This window comes from Canis lupus, chromosome 2, assembly GCF_011100685.1.
Source record: "Canis lupus familiaris isolate Mischka breed German Shepherd chromosome 2, alternate assembly UU_Cfam_GSD_1.0, whole genome shotgun sequence".
NCBI classification, from domain to species: Eukaryota; Metazoa; Chordata; class Mammalia; order Carnivora; family Canidae; genus Canis; species Canis lupus.
Window position 1 is genome coordinate 40,947,898 of NC_049223.1, and position 21,400 is coordinate 40,969,297.

At 39.6% G+C, this 21,400-nt stretch overlaps 1 protein-coding gene across 1 annotated transcript in view; it reads right to left on the bottom strand.

Moving 5' to 3' along the window:
* The window catches only part of DPYSL3 (dihydropyrimidinase like 3), a 119,617-nt gene that overhangs the window by 96,845 nt on the left and 1,372 nt on the right, over nt 1–21,400 (bottom strand). The window lies entirely within an intron of this gene.

Sequence of the window (21,400 nt, forward strand, 5' to 3'; positions counted from 1 at the left end):
GTTACGTGACTATTTCCTAAATTATTTGCCAAATCCTGTGACTGGGTCAGTTGTTTTATACATCTACTACTACTAGAGAGTGACTTCTTATAAATAACTTCTGGTTTTCCTTTTGTTTCCTATGTATTATTCAGAGGAGAGTTTCATTCATCTAATTCACACCAAACACACTGAGCACATGGACTGTGGTGGACAATGAGGGAAAAGAGACAGAGCGAGTGGCGCATCCTACCCTTAGAGCTGAGCTGGTGGGGAGCACACGAGGGGTGCTGGGCTGGGGAACAGGACATCTGGATCACAGCTCCCTCCTAGGAACTGTGGCACTTGGGCAAATGACCTAATCTCTCTTATTATAAGAATAAAATGAGTATAATTTTGGAAGCCCCCTCCAAGGGTTTTTATGAACAAACTAAATTAATAAATGTAAATTGCTTTAAAAAATGCCTGCCACAGCAGTATTCACAACAGCCAAAAAGTAGAAACAACTGAAATGTCCATTAGCTGATGGATGGAAAGATAAATGTGGTATATCCCAGGCCTCAAACTAAAATAACATTGTATGTCAACTATACTTCCATAATAAAAATTTTTTAAATCTTACTCAGCTATGGCAGTGAAACTATTCTATATGACACTGTAGTAGTGGATATGTGTTACCATACTTTTGTCAAAACCCACAGAGTAGGGACGCCTGGGTGGCTCAGTGGTTGAGCCTCTGCCAATTGGCTTGGGTCATGAACCCAGGGTCCTGGGATTGAGTCCTACTTTAGGCTCCCCATAGGGAGCCTGCTTCTTCCTCTACCTATGTCTCTGCCTCTCTCTGTGTGTCTCTTATGAGTAAATAAATAAAATCTTTAAAAAAAAAAACCACAGAATATTCAAAACCAAGACTGAACCCTAATATAAGCTGTGGACTTAGTAAAAAAGCATCAATACCAGCCCCACAACTGTGACAACATTTCACACTAAGGCAAGATGGTAATAATACAGGAAATTGGAGGGTGAGGCTAAGGACGGTATGTTGGAAATCTGTGCCTTCTGTTCATTTTTTCTGGAAACTACAACTGCACATAAAAATAAAGTCTATTAATTAAAAAAAAAAAAAACTGTTCAGAAGGGACTTGGGAAAAAAGCGGCATAGCCATACAATGGAACATTATCCAGTCATAGAAAAGAATAAAATACCAATGCATGCTACAACATGATGAACCTTGCAAACATTACACTCAGTGAAAGAAGCCAGACAAAAAAAGGCCACATACTGTATGATCCCATTTATATGGAATGTCCAGAAGAAGCAAATCTATAGAGATAGAAAGCAGATTAGTGGTGGCCAGGGACTGGAGGGAGGGAGGAATGGGGAGTGACTGCTAACAAGTACAGAGTTTCCATTTGGGATCATGGAAAAGTTCTGGAACATGATAGTGGTAATTCTGTATAATACTGTAAATGGAATTGTATTTTAAAATGGTTAATGCCAACTATACTCCAATAAAAGAAAGTCAATTTTAAAACAAATTTTAATTTAATCAAATTACTTCAATTTAAAAAACTAAATTAAAAATGGTTAAAATGGCCAATTTTATGTTATGTATATTTTACCACAGTTAAAAAAAATGGCACCTGGAACATAAAAAGCACACAAAGGGACTTCTGGGTGGTTCAGAGGTTAAGCGTCTGCCTCCAGCCCAGGGCATGATCCTGGAGTCCCGAGATCGAGTCCTGCATGGAGCCTGAATAAATAAATAAATTCTTTGAATCAATAAATAAAATATTTTAAAAATGAAATTAAAAAGCACTCAAAAATTTTTATTTTTCATCCTCATTCTCATTATGGGGGGGAAATCTCAGTTTTCCTATTTCTTTTTTTCTTTTTTCTTTTTTCTTTTTTTTTTTTTTTTTTAGTTTTCCTATTTCTAAAGTGAAAGGGAACGATGATCTCTGAAATTGACCCTAGCTTCGAGATTCTACCGTCTAGTCTAGATGAATCTGCCTCGTGAGGGAGATCTCTCTTTGGTGCATATCCATCCATCTCCTTGCTTCGCCCTCCTCCGGTGGGAGGGAGGCCGGGCGCCCTTTTTCTGCAGGCTCATTCTGAAGTTGCCCTCACCTCTTCTGCAAACCCCTTAAAACACCTGAACACCCTGGTGGCTCAGTGGTTGAGTGCCTCCCTTCGGCCCAGGGTGTGATCCTGGGGTCCTGGGATCGAGTCCCACATCTCCCTGCATGGAGCCTGCTCCTCCCTCTGCCTGTGTCTCTGTCTCTCATGAATAAATAAATAAAATCCTTAAAAAAACTGACAGATCTCTGCCTGCCAGTGACCCTGAAGAGGCGAGCAATGCCGCACCCAGGATGGGGTGCAGCAATACAGACATGAGGGGCCGCTCAAGTGGACACGCGCCAGCCCTCACCGCAGGCCCCGGAATTCCTGAGCAGTGAGCGCACACCTTCCCGAAGGGCAGTGCACACCCTCCCAGGCACACCCTTGCTCTCAAAACTCCCAAGCACTTACAAATCCATTCTTGCAGCTCTCTAAAACTCCCCATTTTTAATCAGTTGACGTGTCTTGCAGGTGAGCAAGCCTCGCATTCAGCCCTTCACTTAACAAAGTCACGCCCGTGAACTGCGAGAGACCCTGTTCTGCACCGCTTCCCCTCCGCTTGGCAGCTCCCAGCTCCCGGCTGCTTCAAACCTCTCCCTTTCCTCCCACGGCCCCGAAGCTTTCTTTCCAGCCTGACCTCATCCTTCCAATCGTTCAGATTTCTGGTACTTGCTTCTTTCTCACTGTCATTTCCAGGTGACCCCGACAACCTCCCACTTTGGCCCTGTCTTTGTTCTTTTTATAAAACCTTGCCTCCACTTCATAAATCTGCATCCTCTAAAATATCTTGCAGTGTTCTCCTTTACATTGTCAGGTGTGTATTTATTTTCAATTTCCTCCTCCAACCTCAGACATCCTGAAAGGAGGACGGTTGGTTCTGGGCCTTTCAACCTGTCTTGCCTGGTTATCAGATCCACTTCAAATTCCCAAATCTTTTCATATTGTAAAGTTGCTGGGAGGGCGGGGAGGGGTGTGCCTGAGTGGCTCAGTCGGCTAAGGCTCTGACTCTTGATTTCCACTCAGGTCATGATCTCAGGATTGTGAGATCGAACCCCGCAATGGGCTCCACACTCAGGGTGGAGTCTGCTTGAGATTCTCTCTCTCCATCTCCCTCTGCCCCCACCGCTCTCCTCACTCTCTTAAAAAAAAAGAAAAGAAAAGTTGCTGGGACCCTCTCTGCCACTCCAGTGCATGTACACACACACAATCACATACTCATATGCATTTGCACATACAACACACACATCCCACACTCCCCTGTGTCCCTCTTATATTCAAGACCAGGAGGTGGCAAACAATTGCTCTCAAGGCAAATCCAGACCACCAACTGATTTCTGTAAATAAAGTTATATTGTCACACGGTCACACCCATTCATTCACATATTGTCTATGGATGACTTTATTGTACAGACTTTGGTAGCTGCAATGGACACCTTATACCCCATAAAGCCTGAGATATTTATTATTTGGACCTTTATAGATTCCTGTTGTAGACAACTGAGATATTTCATCCTTTATTTACAAACTCTTAGCTGACAGCATGCATTGCCAGATACTGCATTTCAAATCCCCCAAACCCATTTCAAACTCCCTGCTCCCCACTCTATAGTCTCACTAAAACATTCCCTAAGGGTACCACTGGCTGGCTTCCTGACTCTTGCTCTGTATGTAGAAGAAAACTGTATCTCTGAAAAGGTTTTCCAATTGTGAGATATTATTATTGATCAATTGTCATTTTATTCCTTATCACTTAGTGTGTATTTAGTCCACAACTTCTCATTTCGGTGGTTTTATTTATTTCTATCCAAGTGACAGGATGTTAAGTTATTTGTAAGAAGAAGAAAACAGCCCCTCTCTAGCTCACTTCCAGCTCAACATAAACACTACATCTTTTCTCTTTGGACATAGGTTAGCTTCTTGGAAATAAACCAAAATGTTCAGCCCTCAGTGGAGTCTGACTAGAAAAGTAGTGTGTGAGCTCCAGGCCTCTAGCAGACCTCAATTTGAGCTCGATCTGCCACCAACCTTTGAATATGATCTGCCCTTAGCAGATACTAAAGGTGCCTTTAAGTCAAGTCAGCCTACCAGCAAGCCACAGCATCAAAGAAAAAATGATCACTAGGTACTCAGGGCATATCATGAAAACTGTCTGAACCTCTCCTGTTCCTTGCTTTGCTCCATCTCCTGGACTCCTTCTAGGCCTCCTAGCTTCTAACGTCTTCTGCTTCTGCTCTATGTCTAAGTCTTTTTGGACTTGATCAAATTCAGGTTCCTTATTTTGATTCTGTGAACCCCATCCACTCAATCTCCAGAAAGTTTCCTAGTAGATGTTTTATTTTGGCTAATCCTCTTAACCAGGTCAGTTGTAGCCTAGACCCCATTCAGTACCAATGCTTAGCTCCCACTCTATTAAAAAAAAAAAAAAAAAACAGCAAAATGGTATATAAAAATAAATCAGACAGTCCTTATGCTGAAATCTGGACTTTGTCCATTTCCCTGTTGTATGATGGCAGGAGGTCAAGGCACCTCTCCGGGACTCAGTTTCTTTTCCAGACTGTGTAGATATTATTAGCTATTTTGTAGAATTATGGTAAGGATTGGAATGTTACTTGCAGAAGTAAGCTACTTCCATAAGAGGAGCTTTGCATTAGAATGCACTGTGAACCTCATCATCTGTGCCCCTAAAGCCAAGGAAAAGTAAAATTCCAATAAACTATGGTGAGAACTTCAGTAAAGAAAGAGAAGACACTCTTCTCTTTCTACATTTTTATCTCCAGCTAAGATTTAAAATCTTCTTCTTCCCATGTCTCTTACTTTGTCCCCACATACCTGACTCCCATGGCCCCCGTAATCTCATCTGCTATTGAGCAAACAGTCCAGGCTGTGCACCTCCTTCTTACAGAATTCACACAAAAGTGTTTCATGGTTTACCCAGAGTCCTGCCCCTGAAGTCCCACATGGCAAGCAACCATCTCAGGCTCAGCAATCCTGTAGCATGAAAATGACTACACCACATCCACCATTTCTAGGAAGTTTCCACTGACAAATGATACAGAAATGAAAATACATGAAGATTTGGCTAGAAGGAGGTTTATCACCTCCTTATTTACAATGGCAAAAGAAGAGAAGTAAAAGTGAAACCAAAACTGAAAGCTAAAATATAAATGTCCAATTAAAAGAAATTAGTAATTTGGGGTGCCTGGCTGGCTCAGGTGATAGAGCATGCAACTCTTGACCTGGGGGTTGTGAGTTCAAGCCCTAGGTGGGGTACAGAAATTACTTAAAAAAATAAAATTAAAAAAAAGGAAATTAGTAATTAAATATGTAATCACAACAGAGTACCACATAGCGATTGTAAATTACATTTTGGAAAATCTTTGATGCTCTGTAAAGATGCCCTAATAACTTAAGTTTAAAAAACAAGTTTAGTGTTTCCAGGTCAGCATGTAAAGAGCTAAGAAGTTGCCACTCCACTCTAAAAACAAGAAAAAAGCTGAGCAAACTGACAAATCAACAATTCCCCTTAGACTCAGCAGAAAGGTAAAGTCACAGGGAAAACTGTTGCCCTCAGAATCAAAGAAACAGAGAGGCAGATACAGTGGGTTATGACTCATGTGAACATTACCCCACAAGCAAACAATTCCATAGGAGCCACTGCCAGGATAGAAAAACCCAAACAGCGATGGAGGAATTGATGGAGACTCAGTGTGGACAACCCCAAGAGTTCAAAACTCTAAGAGGACCCAGTCATTGGAGGCCCTCCCAGTTTTATGACTGTTACCTCCAGGAGCTCTCCTAGGTCTTCACAGTGACTACCAGAAAAAGATCCCCTCCTGGTTATGGATTAGAGAGGAGAGAAGGAACCATTTTTGAGATACACCAGAACACTCCATTCTTCTTAACAAGGCCTGACTCCCAGAAAAACTATTTTACCAGAGCCTAATCTGCTATCAGAGCCTAACCGACCTGAGGGAAAGGGGAAAATACTCAATGCTGCACATCTGGCCTTCCACACAAGTGAAGGAAAATACCTAACTACATGCATGCTGTCAGATCTGATATCTCTAAATATCAGAAGAGATATTTAGGAAAAAATTGATTGATTTGCTAGCTACAGGTCCATCAAGCTTTCCACATAGGAGAAGGGAAACACACATATCCATCCCCATTCAGATATCTATTCCCATCTAAGGGGCTGCAGAGGAAGAATGAGAAGCATGATGAAGCTCACAGTCCAAGAGCACAGGCTTGCCAAAAGACTGAGACCTAACCATAGGGCTACAGAGTGCTTCCCCTTCACCTACAACTTTATTTTTTTTTAAAGATTTTATTTTTTTATTTATTCATAGAGACAGAGAGAGAGAGAGGCAAAGACACAGGCAGAGGGAGAAGCAGGCACCATACAGAGAGCCTGACGTGGCACTCGAACCAGGGTCTCCAGGATCATGCCCTGGGCTGCAGGTGGCGCTAAACCACTGAGCCACCGGGGGCTGCCCTACAACTTTATTACTACAGTAGTAAAAGTCTATTTATTGGAGTTTCTATTACCAAGTACATTACATCCACCTTTCAAGAAAATATGAGAAGGTATACTAAAAGGCAAAAAAGACAGTTTTAAGAGACTTAACAAACATCAAGACCAGAGTCAGATATAGCAGAAATGCTGGAATGATCAGATGAGAGATTTAGAAAAAAAAAAAATGATTGATTTGCTTCAATGAGGGGTACCTGAGTAGCTCGGTGGGTTAAGCATCTACCTTCAGCTCAGGTCATGATCTCCAGTCCTGAGATCTAGTCCCATGCCAGGCTCCCTGCTTAGCAAGGAATCTGCTTCTCCCTCTGCCTCTACCCCAGCTCATGCTTGCTCTTTCTCTCTCAAATAAATAAATAAAATCTTTTTTTAAAAATTGCTTCAATGGAAAAAGGAGATGACACTCAAGACCAGATGAATAATGTAAGAAGAGAGATGGAAATTTTAGCAAAGAATTGTTAAAAATACTAGAAATCAAAAACATTGTAATAGAAATAATGCCTTGGATGGGCTCATTAGTAGTCTAGACACAGGTGAAGAAGGAATTTCTGAATTGGAATATAATAATGGAAACTTTCAAAACTGAGCAAAAAAAAAAAAGAATGAAAAAATAGAACACAATCTCAAAGAACTGCAAGACAACTACAAAAAGTCTAACGCACATGTAATTGGACTACCAGAAGGAGAAAAGGCAATAAAAGCAATATTTAAAGCAATAATAACTGAGTTTCCCCTAAATTAATGTCACATACCATACATCACAGAAGTTCAAGGAATATCAAGGTCAAGGAATATCAAGCACTCCCCCCAAAAAACTACACCTAGACTTATCTATCATATTCATATTTCAGATAATCAGAGATAAAGACAGAATCTTGAAAGATGACAAAGGAAGAAAAACAAACACCTTACCTATAGAGAGGCAAAGATAAACGTTACATCTGATTTCTTCTCAGAAACCAGAGAAGCAAGAAGAGAATAGACTGAAATATTTAAAGTGTTGAGAGAAAAAAAAAAACAATGTACAATTCTGACCTTGCAAAATATCCTTCAAAAGTGAAAGAGAATCATGAAAAGACACTCAATATTACTAATCATCAAGGAAATGCAAATCCAAACTACAGTGAGATATCACTTATACCTGTTAGAATGGCTAGAATCAAAAAGAAAAAACAAGCATTGGTGAAGATGTGGAGAAAAAGGAATCTTTATGCGCTCTTGGCAGAATGTAAATTGGTGCAGCCAACCAACACCGGTGGAAAACATACTGGAAGACAACACGGAAGTTACTCAAAAAATTAAAAATAGAAATACCAGATGATCCAGGAATTCCACTAATGCTTATTTACCCAAAGAAAACGAAACACTAATTTGAAAAGATAATATGCACCCCTATGTTAATTGTAGCACTATTTACAATAGCCAAGATATGGATGCAACCCATGTCCATCTATAGATGAATGAATAAGGAAGATGTGATATATATATACAGAATATTATCCAGCCACAAAAAAGAATGAGATCTTGCCATTTGCATCAGCATGGAGGGACCTAGGAGATGTAATGCTAGTGAAATATGTCCGAGAAAAATAAATGCCATATGATTTCACTTACATGTGGAATCTAAAAAAACAAGTGAACAAAGAAACAAACAGAAAGCAGAAACAGATCCATAAATACAGAAAAAAATGAGGATGCCAGAGAGGAAAGGCATCAGAGATGGGGCAAAATGAGTGAGGAGGAGTGAGAGACATAGGCTTCCAGTTATGGAATGAATAAATCATGCAGATAAAAGGTACAGTATAGGGAATACAGTCAGTGGTACTGTAATAGTGCTAGATAGTGACAGATGGTAGCTACACTTTTGGTGAGCGTAGCGTAACACATAGTCTTGTGGAATCACTTTGTTGTACCCTTGAAACTGATATAATATTGTATGTCAACTATAAAAACTTTCTCAGACAAATAAAACGTGAGGGAATTTGTTGGCAGTACATCTGCCTTGCAAAAAATGTTAAAAGAAGTTCTTCAGAGAGAAGAAAAATGATATGAGTCAGAAACTTGAATGTACATTAAAAAAGAAAGCACTGGAGAAGGAACAAGTGAATATAAAAACTTAAATTTTTCTTATTTTTAATTGATCTACCAGGTAACAGTTTGTTCAAAATAATAATAGCAACAAGGCATTCAATTATATATGTTTATATATGCTTAGGTATAAACAAAATGAAAAACAGCAATAATACAAGGGACATGGCAGGGAAGAATTGGGACTATTTTGTTATTATATGGTACTTGACTACTCAAAAGTAGTATAGTGTTATTTGAAGGCGCCTCGGATTAGTCATAAATATAAATGCATATTGCAAACTCTAGGACAACCACTAGAAAAAATAAAGAAGTGTAACTGATATGCTAAGAAAGGAGAAAAAATGGAATCATATAAAATGCTCATTTAAACCCACAAAATGGGGATCCCTGGGTGGCTCAGCGGTATGGTGCCACCTTCAGCCCAGGGCGTGATCCCGGAGTCCCAGGATGGAGTCCCGAATTGGGTTCCCTGCATGGAGACTACTTCTCCCTCAGCCTGTGTCTCGGCCTCTCTCTCTCCCTTTTTCTCTGTGTCTCTCATGAATAAATAAAATAAAATAAAATTTTTAAAAAATTAAAAATTAAAAAACCACAAAAGGTAGAAAAGAAAGGAGGACAAAATAAGAAGAAAAGAAAGGAACAGATAGAAAACATAAGCAAATACAGTCAATATGAGTCCAACTGTATTAATAATCACTTTGAATGTCAACAGTCTATATGCACAAATTAGAAGACAGAGATGGTCAGAGTGAATCAAAAACACAGGCCCATGGGTGGCTCCATCAGTGAAGTGTCAGACTCTTGGTTTCAGCTCAGGTCATGATCTCAGGGTCCTGGGATCAATCCCCACATTGGGGTCCATCTCAGCAGGGAGTCAGCTTGAGATTCTCACTCTCCCTCTCCCTCTGCCTCTTTCCTCTGTCTCTCTGTCTCTCTCTCTCTCTCTAAAATAATAAATAAATATTTTCAAAACACACACACATACAACCCCACTATACACTGTCTACAAGAAACCAACTTTAAATATAAGAACACACATGAGGTACCTGGGTGGCTCAGTCTGCCTTTGACTCAGGTCATAATTTCAGGGTCCTGGGATTGAGCCCTCCATTAGGCTCCCTGCTCAATGGGGAGTCGGCTTCTCCCTCTCCTTCTGCCCCTCCTCACACCACTCAAGCTCTCTCTCTCTTAAATAAATAAATAAGATACTTTTAAAAAGAAAGAAAGAAAATATAAAAATATATATGAACCAAAAGTAAATGGGTAGAAAAAAAACATACTGTGCTAACATTAGTCAAAAGAAAACAGGAATAGCTACATTAATTTCACCCAGAGTAGACTTCAAAGTAGGAAAGTTACGGGACAGTTGTTCATTGGTTGAGCATCTGCCTTCAGCTCAGGACGTGATTCTGGAGTCCCGGCATCAAATCCCACATTGGAGTCCCTGCATGGAGCCTGCTTCTCTCTCTCTGTGTCTCTCATGAATAAATAAAATCTTTTAAAAAGATGAAAACAACAACAACAAAAAAAACAAAGTAGAAAAGTTATCAGGTATCAAATGAACATTACTATAATATAAAAGGGTAAGTTCTCCAAGAAGTCATAATAATTCCTAACACATATGCACCTACAAAAAGAGCATCAAATTATGTGAGGAAAAACTAATAGCACTACAAGGAGAAACAGATGAATCCACTAGTATATTTGGAGACTTTTACCTTTATGGAAAATGGACAGATCCAGCAGACAGAAAATCAATAAGGGATTAGTTGAACTCAATATCACTATAAATTAGCTAGATATAACTTATATCCAAAGACTACTTCAACTAACAACAGGCTAACACACATTCTTCTTAAGCTCACGTAGAACATCCACCAAGACAGACCACATTCTGAACTATAAAACACATCTTAACAAATTTAAAAGAAATCATATAATGTCTACTCTCACACAATAGAATTAAACCACAAGTCAGTAACAAAAATATAGCAGGAAAATCACAAAATACTTGATTACACAACACCTTTCAAATAACACATGGGTCATTGAAGAAATCTCAAAAGAAATTCTGGGCTAAATAAAAGTGAAATACAGCATAACAAAATTTGTGGGATGCAATTAAAGCAGAACTTAAGAGGAAATTTATAACATTGAATGCATATAATAAAAAAGAAAAAAAGACTTAACATCAATAATCTAAGCTTCCATCTTAGGAAACTAGAAAAAAATTAGATCCAAAGCTAATAGAAGAAGAGAAAGAATAAAAGAACATGAATCAATAACATTGAAAAAAGAAATCAATAAAGGAAATTAACTAAATCAAAAGCTATTTCTTTGAAAAGATCATAAAACTGATAAGCATCTAGCCAGGATAACTAAGAAAAAAGAGAGAAAACCCAAACTCTATTAGAAATGAAAGTAGGGACATTACTACAGATCCCATTGACATTAAAAGGATAACAAAGAATATTATTAAAAAATATCTACACCCACAAATTTGATAATCTAGACAAAATGGACTATTTCCTTGAAAGACACAATCTAGTATAACTCACACAAGAAGAAATAGACGGTCTGTATAGGTCTATATCTATTAAAGAAATTGAATCAATAATTAATTAACTTCCTAAACAGCAGTAGGCTCAGATGGGTTCGCTATTGAACTCTGCCAAACATTTGAAGAAGAAATTAAGCCAATTCTCTTCCAGCAAAAGGAAACAAAGGGAATACTTAACCAATTCTAGGAGGACACCACTAGTCTAATACCAAAACCAGATAGACATTATAAGAAAAGAAAATGAGACACAAACATCTCTCATGAACACAGATGTAAAATTTCTTAACAAAATATCAGCAGATGAAATACAACAATGTATAGAAAGAATTATATTCATGATCAGGTGGGATTTACCCAAGGTACGCAAAGCTGGTACAATACTGGAAAATTAATGTAATCTATCATATCACCACTTGGGTAGTAGAGTCGGTGAAGCCTCAGACTCTTGGTTTCAGCTCAGGTCATGATCTCCAGATCAGGGTATCAAGCCCCATGGAAGGCTCCGCATTCAGCGGGGAGTCAGCTTGACACTCTCTCCCTCTCCTTCTGCTTCTCCTACCCCTGCTCATGCATGCTCTCTCTTAAAATAAATAAATAAATCTTTTTTTTAAGATTTTATTTATTTATTCATGAGAGAGAGAGGCAGAGACACAGGCAGAGGGAGAAGCAGGCTCCATGCAGGGAGCCCGATGTGGGACTCGATCCTGGAACTCTGGAATCATGCCCTGAGCCAAAGGCAATCGCTCAACCGCTGAGCCACCCAGGCATCCCATAAATAAATCTTTAAAAAAAAAAAAAAAACACCCTACAGCTAACATCATACTTAACGATGAGAAACTCGAAAGAATGGACACCACTCAACTTCAAGACTTACTATGAACCTACACTAATCAAGACAATATGGTATTAGGGGTGCCTGGCTGGGTCAGTCAGAAGAGCATGCAACTCAGGGCACCTGGGTGGCTTACTCAGTTAAGCATTTGACTCTTGATTTTGGTTCAGGTCATGATCTCAGGGTCATGAAAGCAAGACCCACGTCCAGCTCCACGATAAGCATAGATTTGATGTGAGATTCTCTCGCTCCCTCTCCCTTTGCCCTCTCCCCACTCAGGTGCTCTCTAAATCAATCAATCAATCAATCAACTAAAAAAATTTTTTTAAAGAAGAGCATGTGACTCTCAATCTTGGGGTTATGAGTTTGAGCCTCACATTGGACATGAAGACTACCAAATAACAAATAAATAAAAAATAAGACAATGTGGTAATGGCAAAAGAAAAGACAAGCAGATTAATGATCAGAAAAGAGAGCATAGAAATAGATCCATATAAATACAGACAATTGATCTTTGACAAAAGAGCAAAAGCAATAGAATGGGGCAGATGTAGTAGTCTTTTTCAACAAATAGTGCTGGAACAATTCAACATCCATATGCAATAAAAGAATGTAGATACAGACTTTAAACACTTCACAAAAATTAACTCAAAATGGATCACAGATCTAAATGTAAAATGCAAAACCATAAAACTCCTAGAAGATAAGACAGAAGAAAAGCCAGATGACCTTGGGTATAGCAATGACTTACAACACCAGTGGCATAACTCATGAAAGAAATAATGGATAAGCTGAACTTTATTAAAACTAAAAACGTTCTGTTTTACAAAAAAAAAAAAAAAAAAAGTCAACAGAATGAGAGGACAAACCACAGACCAAAAGAAAATATTTGCAAGAGACACACCTGATATAGAATTGCTATCCAAAATGTACAAAGAACTCTTAAAACTCAACAATAAGAAAATGAATAACTCTATTAAAAAATGAGCCAAAGACCTGAACAGACACACCTCACCGAAGAAGATACACAGATGGCAAGTAGCGAATGAATGTGGATGTATGTCATTTGCATTTGTCAAAATTCACAGAATGTGGGGCGCCTGGGTGGCTCAGTGGTTGAAAGCCTGCCTTTAGCTCAGGGTGAGATCCTGGAAGACCGAATCCAGTCCGCATCAGGCTCCCTGCAGGGAGCTGCTTCCTCCCTCTGCCTGTGTCTCTGTCTCTCTCTCTCTGTCTCTCATGAATAAGTAAATAAAATCTTTAAAAAAAAATCCACAGAATGTGTAACACCAAAAGTAAGCCCTAATGTATGACCTGTGGGTGATAAAGATACGTCAGTGAGGGTTTCTCAAGTATAACAAATGACCACTCTGGTGGAAGACATGGATAGGAGAGGAAACTATAAAAGTGTGGGAGCAGGAGAAATAAGGGAAATCTCTGTACTTTCCACTCATTTTTGCTCTGAACCCAAAACTGCTTTCAGAAATAAAGTCGATGAAAATGTATTAAAGTGGTAAAAAGTAGTTTTAATAACACCGCATATTTCCACTTTTATTTTGGAATGAAAAATACATTGTCATATCCACAGAAATGGGAAGAATACACCATTGCACTAATGGTGATTTTCTATGGGAGACTATAGGGAAATGTAGTTTATGTTTTCCTGTTATCTGTGCTTCATCTGTTTCTTGAAAATTAGTTTTTGATTGTGTGCCTACATAGACAGTGATTATTAAGTATTTTTTGAATAAATGAGAGAAAAAATAGAGGTTAAAGGGAAATGTAGGGACGAATCATATTTATGGTGACCTTCGTTATCCACACACTGGCCCAAAACCACATATATAAGAGGATATACTGAGCACTACCCAACACTTGGTCTGTAGCCTTAGAGCAAGTCTTCGACAGTTTTGAACTTTCTCTTAGAAACTGGACCATGGGATCCCTGGGTGGCGCAGCTGTTTGGCGCCTGCCTTTGGCCCAGGGCGCGATCCTGGAGACCCGGGATTGAATCCCACATCGGGCTCCCGGTGCATGGAGCCTGCTTCTCCCTCTGCCTGTGTCTCTGCCTCTTTCTCTCTCTCTGCGACTATCATAAAATAAAAATTAAAATTAAATTAAAAAAAAAAGAAGAGGTAAATAGCTTAAAAAAAAAAAAAAAGAAAGAAAGAAACTGGACCATGAAAGAGTATATATCAGGGCGCCTGGGTGGCTCAGTTGGTTAAGCATCTGACTTTCAATTTTGGCTCAGGTCATTATCTCAGGGTCATGAGATTAGACCCAGATCAGGTTCCACACTCAATGGGGAGTCTGCTTGCAATTCTCTCTCCTTTTTTTTAAGATTTTATTTATTGGGGGTCCCTGGGTGGCTCAGCGGTTTAGTGCCTGCCTTCGGCCCAGGGCGTGAACCTGGAGTCCCAGAATTGAGTCCCGCATCTGGCTCCCTGCATGGAGGAGCTTCTCCCTCTGCCTGTGTCTCTGTCTCTCTCTGTTTCATTCATTCATAAATAAATAAATATATAAAATCTTTTTTAAGAAAAGAGCATATATTGCTGAAGAACTCAAACAGTGAATTCATTAATGACTATAATATCAGAACCACTGACTCTTAATGGTTGGATCTAAAGATTATGGACTTACCAGCACTTACTCGATTGGGTAGGCAAGAAAAGCCACTAAGGTACAAGGATTCATAATTGTATAAATAATATTTTACTTTGTACTTCTTTCATATTGTAAAATGTTTCATAAGATATTAATATAGTTGACTGTTGAACAACTTGGGTTTGAACTTTACTGGTCCATTTGTGTGGATTTCTTTAATAAATAGCAGTGCAGTACTCTATCCCTTACACTTTTCCCTTCTCTCCCTTACACTTTTCTTAATAACATTTTCTTTCTCTAGCTTACTTTATCATAAGAATACAGTACATAATACATATAACACAACAAAATATGTGTTCAGTGACTTTACATTACCAGTAAGGCTTCTGATCAACAGTAGGCTATGAGTAGTTAAGGTTCAGGGGAGTCAGGCAGCCCCAGTGGCCCAGCGGTTTAGTGCCGCCTTCAGCCAGGGGTGTGATCCTGGAGACCCCGGATTGAGTCCCACGTCAGGCTCCCTGCATGGAGTCTGCTTCTCCCTCTGCCTGTGTCTCTGCCTCTCTCTCTCTCTCTCTCTCTCTCTCTGTATCTCTCACGAATAACTAAATAAAATCTTTTAAAAATTTTTTAAAAATTAAAAAAAAAAGGTTTGGGGGGGTCAAGATTTATACATGGTGTTTTGACTGCACGGAGTTGGCACCGTAACCCTTGTGTTTCTCAAGGGTCAACTGTACATAAGTTGTGCATTTAATTTATATATATGTGCATGTGTGTACATACACACAGAGAGATAAGGCTCAAAGAACTTTTGCATAGAGGTGCACAATCAAAAAAGCTTATAGACCGTGGTTGTGGTGACCACTGGTCCATCCCCTTCATTTTATTTTCCTTTAAGGTTTTATTTATTTATTCATGAGAGAGAGAGAGAGAGAGGCAGAGACACAGGCAGAGAGAGAGAAGCAGGCTCCATGCCAGAAGCCTGATGCGGGTCTCAGTCCCAGGACTCCAGGATCATACCCTGGGCCAAAGGCAGGTGCTAAACCACTGAGCCACCCAGGGATCCCCTATCCCCTTCATTTTAGAAAGGAGGAAGCTTGGGGCACCTGGGTGGCTCAGTCAGTTGAGCATCTGCCTTTGCAGCTGAGGTCATGATCTCAGAGTCCTAGGATCAAGCCCCATGTCACACACCCTGCTCATCGGAGAGCCTGCTTCTCCCTCTACCTCTCCCCTTCCCCTTGCTCATGCTCTATCTCCAATGAATAAATGAAATCTTAAGAAAGAAGAAAGAAAGAAAAAAGAAAGAAGAAAGAAAGAAAGAAAGAAAGAAAGAAAGAAAGAAAGAAAGAAAGAAAGAAGAAGAAAGAAAGAACAGAAAGAAGAAAGAAAACAAAAAGAAGAAAGACGAAACAATTGTATCCAACCCGGAAAGGGAATCACATCCAAGAATAAACGCCCCTAAAAATACAAAAGACATAAGAAAGAAAAAGAAAGAAAAAAAGAAAAAGAAAGAAGAAAAAGAAAAGAAAAGAAAGAAAAGAAAAGAAAACAAAAGAGAAAAGCTCAGGCTGAGAGAGAAGGGGGGTAACTTGCCAAAGCTGTACAGCTGGTTAAAGGGTGGGTTTCCAAGCTGAGCCTGCTAGTGCTTTATCCTGTTGGTTAAGTTTTTGTTTGTGGCTTTGTTTACTGTTTGCCTCATCTCCTTGCTTTTCGGATAGAGAACTGTTTTCTGAATGCCACATAAGGCCAGGTTAAGAGTACAGATCAATTTTAACATTCTATTTTCCTAGAAGTCTCAGTTCTTACAAAGTGCTTACTCGCCTAAACGGACTTCGTTGTCTTCTCAAAACCGGAGGGCTGAGGAGCCAGTCACAGCCTGCGTGCCCCGCAGCCAGACTGCCTATTGCTAGCAAGCTTTATCCGCTGCCTCCCAGGACCATTATCTGCAGGAATAATGCCCAGCGGAAATTAATCGTAAAGAGAATCAGCTATAGACATCACGGACAGAAAAGCATCCCGGACAGTCCCCTGGCCGTGAGTCATTACTTACAAGAGCCGTCAGCAAAACCCTGTCTCCGCGGACCATTACTTTGAGGGAACACTGCCAATCGCAGCATTACTTGGAAGGCACCTTTTTTTTTTTTTTTTTTTATGTTCCTCAAATGCCTACCCTCAAACTAAACCAAAGTTCTGAAAGGTTTCAAACATTTCCAAGTTTGGGTAAGTAAACATAGTCCCAGATTCGAGTGTGGCCTGGGGGCCAGGTAAGCAAGGGCCTTTTTCCCCAGCCTAAGCCCAACTTTCTTTGCCAGAGCAGCTTTGTAGAACTCACGTACTCTCCAGGAACTCTGATGATTTAGAGAATTCTATTTCTTCCCTTATGCAGGATAGGGAAAACTTCAATTTTGCTGGATCGGTTCTGTAAACTTTTCACCCAGGACCAAAAAAAAAAAAAAAAAAAAAAAAAAAAGCACATGACAAATGATAAAAAGGTAAGCACCACATGTCACTTGTTTCAAATGCTCTCCTCCACCATCCAGAACCTCTACTGACTGCACAAAGGAAACATCTTGCACAAAAGTGGCCCATGTGGGAAGCCGGGAACTAGAAATGCCCCATGGCTCCCAAAAGGGAGTTATCGATAGACCCATATAATCATAATGCCATTACTCTGTTTTCACTGGATGACAGAGTCTTTGCAGTATCATTTGCTCTTGGCAGACCATATATCATATACCATCATCATTCTTCTCCCGTTAGTAATTTCTTCACTGCAAGAAAAACTCTGGAAACCATCTTAAGAAATGGTGAAAAATAGTTCCTTTTCTTTTAAAATTGCTTTTTTTTTTTTTTTATGCACTTACTGTCAAAAGTGATAAACAAAACGTCGTGTGAGCCAGCCATGGAGGATTTTGGCAGTATAAGTGCCTATCATAAGGAAAATCGAGCTGCATAACTTAACAAGGTGTTTCGAGGTAGGTCCAGAACCACAATATAAATACCCAATCACACTTCAAACTTGGCACTTGACACTCAAAGTAAAATTCAGAGGCTTTTCTTTTTTTTACTTTTATTCTGCCACAAACTTTTGTTGTGAAGTTTCTTCGTAATTTATTCATTTAATTAACTAAACTCATTCCCTTAAGGGGGGGTGGGGATTAGCCAGTAGGGATGCCATAGACAAAGCATATTGTGAGTTTATCAAGACGTTCTTTAAAAATCTTTTAATAACCTTGCATTTAACTTGGAAAAATAAGGATTTTGCAGCAACTGTTTTCATAGGCTGAGCAACTGTTCTCCAGGTGTCCTGAATAATGGGCTAGCGGCAAAGATGGAGGAAGGCTCTAGAGGTGTGGCGGAAAGCTCTGTCCTTGCCCTGCATGACAGCAACATGTCAGGAGCAGACACAATGGTCAGGTTCACTGAATTAAAATAAACCAGTAGCCTCCTTGTCTGGAAAGAGGGATTCAGAACTCAGAAAAATGGACTCTGGACTCAGAAAATCAGTTTGAACTCTGGCTCCCTATGTGTTACCCATGTGATTTGGGGCTAAACACTTAAGAGTCTTCCAGTTTCAATTTCCTTATCTGTAAAATCATGTTCTGTGATATATCAGGTACATAGAAAGTGTTCAAAAAGGGTACTTATTATCAAATCTGCAGATAGTTCAAAGCTGGGGATAGGGATGCTATATCATAGAATTAAGGTTCAAAATTATGATGACAGAAAGATGGGCAAAGGTGGTGATAAATATTATAGAAAGAATAAAAATAAAATTTCCTAGCTAAAGGTTTTGGGTTTCTTTGTTTGTTGGTTAGTCTTAAGGTCAGTTGTACCAGTATAGAATGGAGACATACTGGCTAATTAGTTAGCAGCTTATGTGAAAAACTTTCTGAATGCTTAAATGACAGAGAATGTACTATGCAGACAATAGCAGGACATGGATACTGAATTATTAGGTGTAATCTCGTACTACGGAAGCATATGTTGTCTATAAATCATTGATTTGATCTATAGACAAAACAATGAATTTGATTTATAGACAACCTAATTATTATCTATAATACAATACATTTTGCCAAAGCCATATCCCATCTGGAGCACTGTGTTCAGTTCTAGGCACTGTGTTTTTGAAAGAATACTTATAAAATATAGCATCACCTGAAAAAAAAATCAGAAGGATGAAAGACTTATTACATATGGGAAGGCTAAAGAAGCTAGCAGTGATAAGGCTAATAAAGAGAATTTTAGGGAGATTGCCCTCAAACATACAAAGGCAGTAAAAATCAAAGAGGAATAGTAATTAATATGTATGAGTACTTCTTATGTACAAAGTAGTCACTGTTTTGTTTTTTAAGATTTTATTTATTTATTCATGAGAGACACACAGACAGGCAGAGACACAGGCAGAGGGAGAGAAGCAAGCTCCCTACAGGAAGCTCGATGTGGGACTTGATCCCGGGTCTCCGGCATCACGCCCTGAGCCAAAGGCAGATGCTCAACCGCTGAGCCACCCAGGCATCTGGCAAAGTAGTCACTGTTACCCACACTTGCAGATGAGAAAGTAGGGGCACAGGGGCAGAGTGAGATGCTTACAGTCACATAATTTGGGTGGATGGAGTCAGGTCCCATCCCCGCAGTCCCGCCCCAAATGGAGAAGAGATATTAAAGCTATATTCCAAATATTTCTAATCTCATCTAACAGGATCACTTTAAGACTGCGCCCTCCTCGTTCTTTTGAAGCTGGACACGGATTAATGATTCGCTCTGGCCAGTGAAATGTGCATATAAGTCATGTTTGCGACTTCAGCGTGGGAGTTCAAGAGTCTGTGAGCAACTCACCACATGTTCTTCCCAGCATGAGTGCATCGACATGAAACTTCCATCAGTCTATCAGCCTAGGTCCCGGAGGGGAAATGTTGAACACAGCCGCCCTGCTGACTCTTACTGGACAGTAGCAGGAGCAAGAAATAAATTGTTGTTTGATGAAGCCACTGAGATGTGGGGAGTGCTTGTTACTGTGGCAATACCCACCCTTTTCTGACAGATAAACAAACCCACACGCTTATGTCATTAAAATATCTCAGAATTTTTTTTAAAAACTTTATTCTTGTATTTTAAAAGGTCAGAACTAAGAATAGTTTATAGAAACTAAAAGTAGGCAGATTTGGGCTTAATTCAATTTTTTTTAAAGTGAAGTTTTCCAAAGTTGCTTCATGAGGTAGCATGCTCCCTGAAAATGTGGTATTTATTTATTTATTTTTAAATATTTTATTTTATTCAATCATGAGACACACACACAGAGAGAGAGAGAGAGAGAGAGAGGCAGAGACACAGGCAGAGGGAAAAGCAGGCTCCATGCAGGGAGCCCGACGTGGGACTCGATCCCAGGTCTCCAGGATGACACCTTGGGCCAAAGGCGGTGTTATAAACCGCTGAGCCACCCCGGCTGCATGGTATATTTAAATGTGGTATTTAAAAGAGTGGCCAGAAGGGACATCTGTCTGGCTCAGTTTCTCTTGTTTCTCTTGATCTCAGGGTCATGAGTTCAAGCCTCACGATGGGCCTAGAGTTTACCTTAAAAAAATATTTTTTTAATTCACAAAAAATAAATAAATAGAGGCTAGATAGTTATTGTGGATCTACGTAGCAAAAAAATATATGGCTTAATGAAGGAGGTTTAATGTACCAAACATTCATGGAGCACCTCCAATGTGCCAGGCATTTCTGCTACAGCGATAAACCCAAACACCCAATCCCTACCCTCAAGGAAATAGCCATTAAGTACAGAAGTAGATAAGGTCTGCTGACTCTTCTAGCAGCGTGATTCAACCAAATTAGAGATAATAACATGGCCGGCATGAAGCTGACAGTAAGCCCGAACTTACAAATAACCACGTAGCACAAGAAATCCTGCTGATGCTTAAGTTGTAGCATTATTTTTCAATTAGCAGCCAAAAGTACAGGGTTTGCAAAAGGAAGGAAAACGAGAGAATTTCTGGGTTTACAGGAGGAACATTTTCCCTTTCTCTAGTTACCATTCTTAAATCCTGCAAACCAGGCATATTATCTGGCTTACATCAGGGGTGTTCCAGCAAAGGGAATAGCACTGACTCACAGCAATTGTTACCGACCTTTTCCATCACTTCTCCCACCCCTTAGAGTCAGGAAGGGAAGGAACATTTCAATCCCCATCAGCTAAGACCTGAAGAGAGGCAATAATCTTCCTGTAACACCATTCTTAAGTTTAGAAATCAGCCACAGCTTTTCCAAAATATCAGAAGTTTCTTGTGAAAGGGTTATTTGAGCAGAGCCTAGAGGAATCCCACATTCTAAGGATGATATGAAAATCACACACTAAGAGAGTGATTCCAAGGGACGTGGACATTGTTTCCCAAGGGCACTCTTTTTCCCCTAGTGGTATTAAAGCTTTGTTTGTTTTTTCAAACTTTCGAAAACCAAGCAGTGCAGAGATATGCTTTCCTTTGAGGGGCTCGCTGCATTTGAATGGAAAACCTTGAAAATCTCGGTTAAGCATTAACTGTAATTGCTCTGAGGCAGACATTTCCATTTTGGGTTATTATTATATCAGTATTTGCACAGAATACTATCCGTGGATGGATTTTGCTGCCGTTATCTACACAAGAGTGACGTATCTGATTACTATTGTTCCCCAACTCAAAA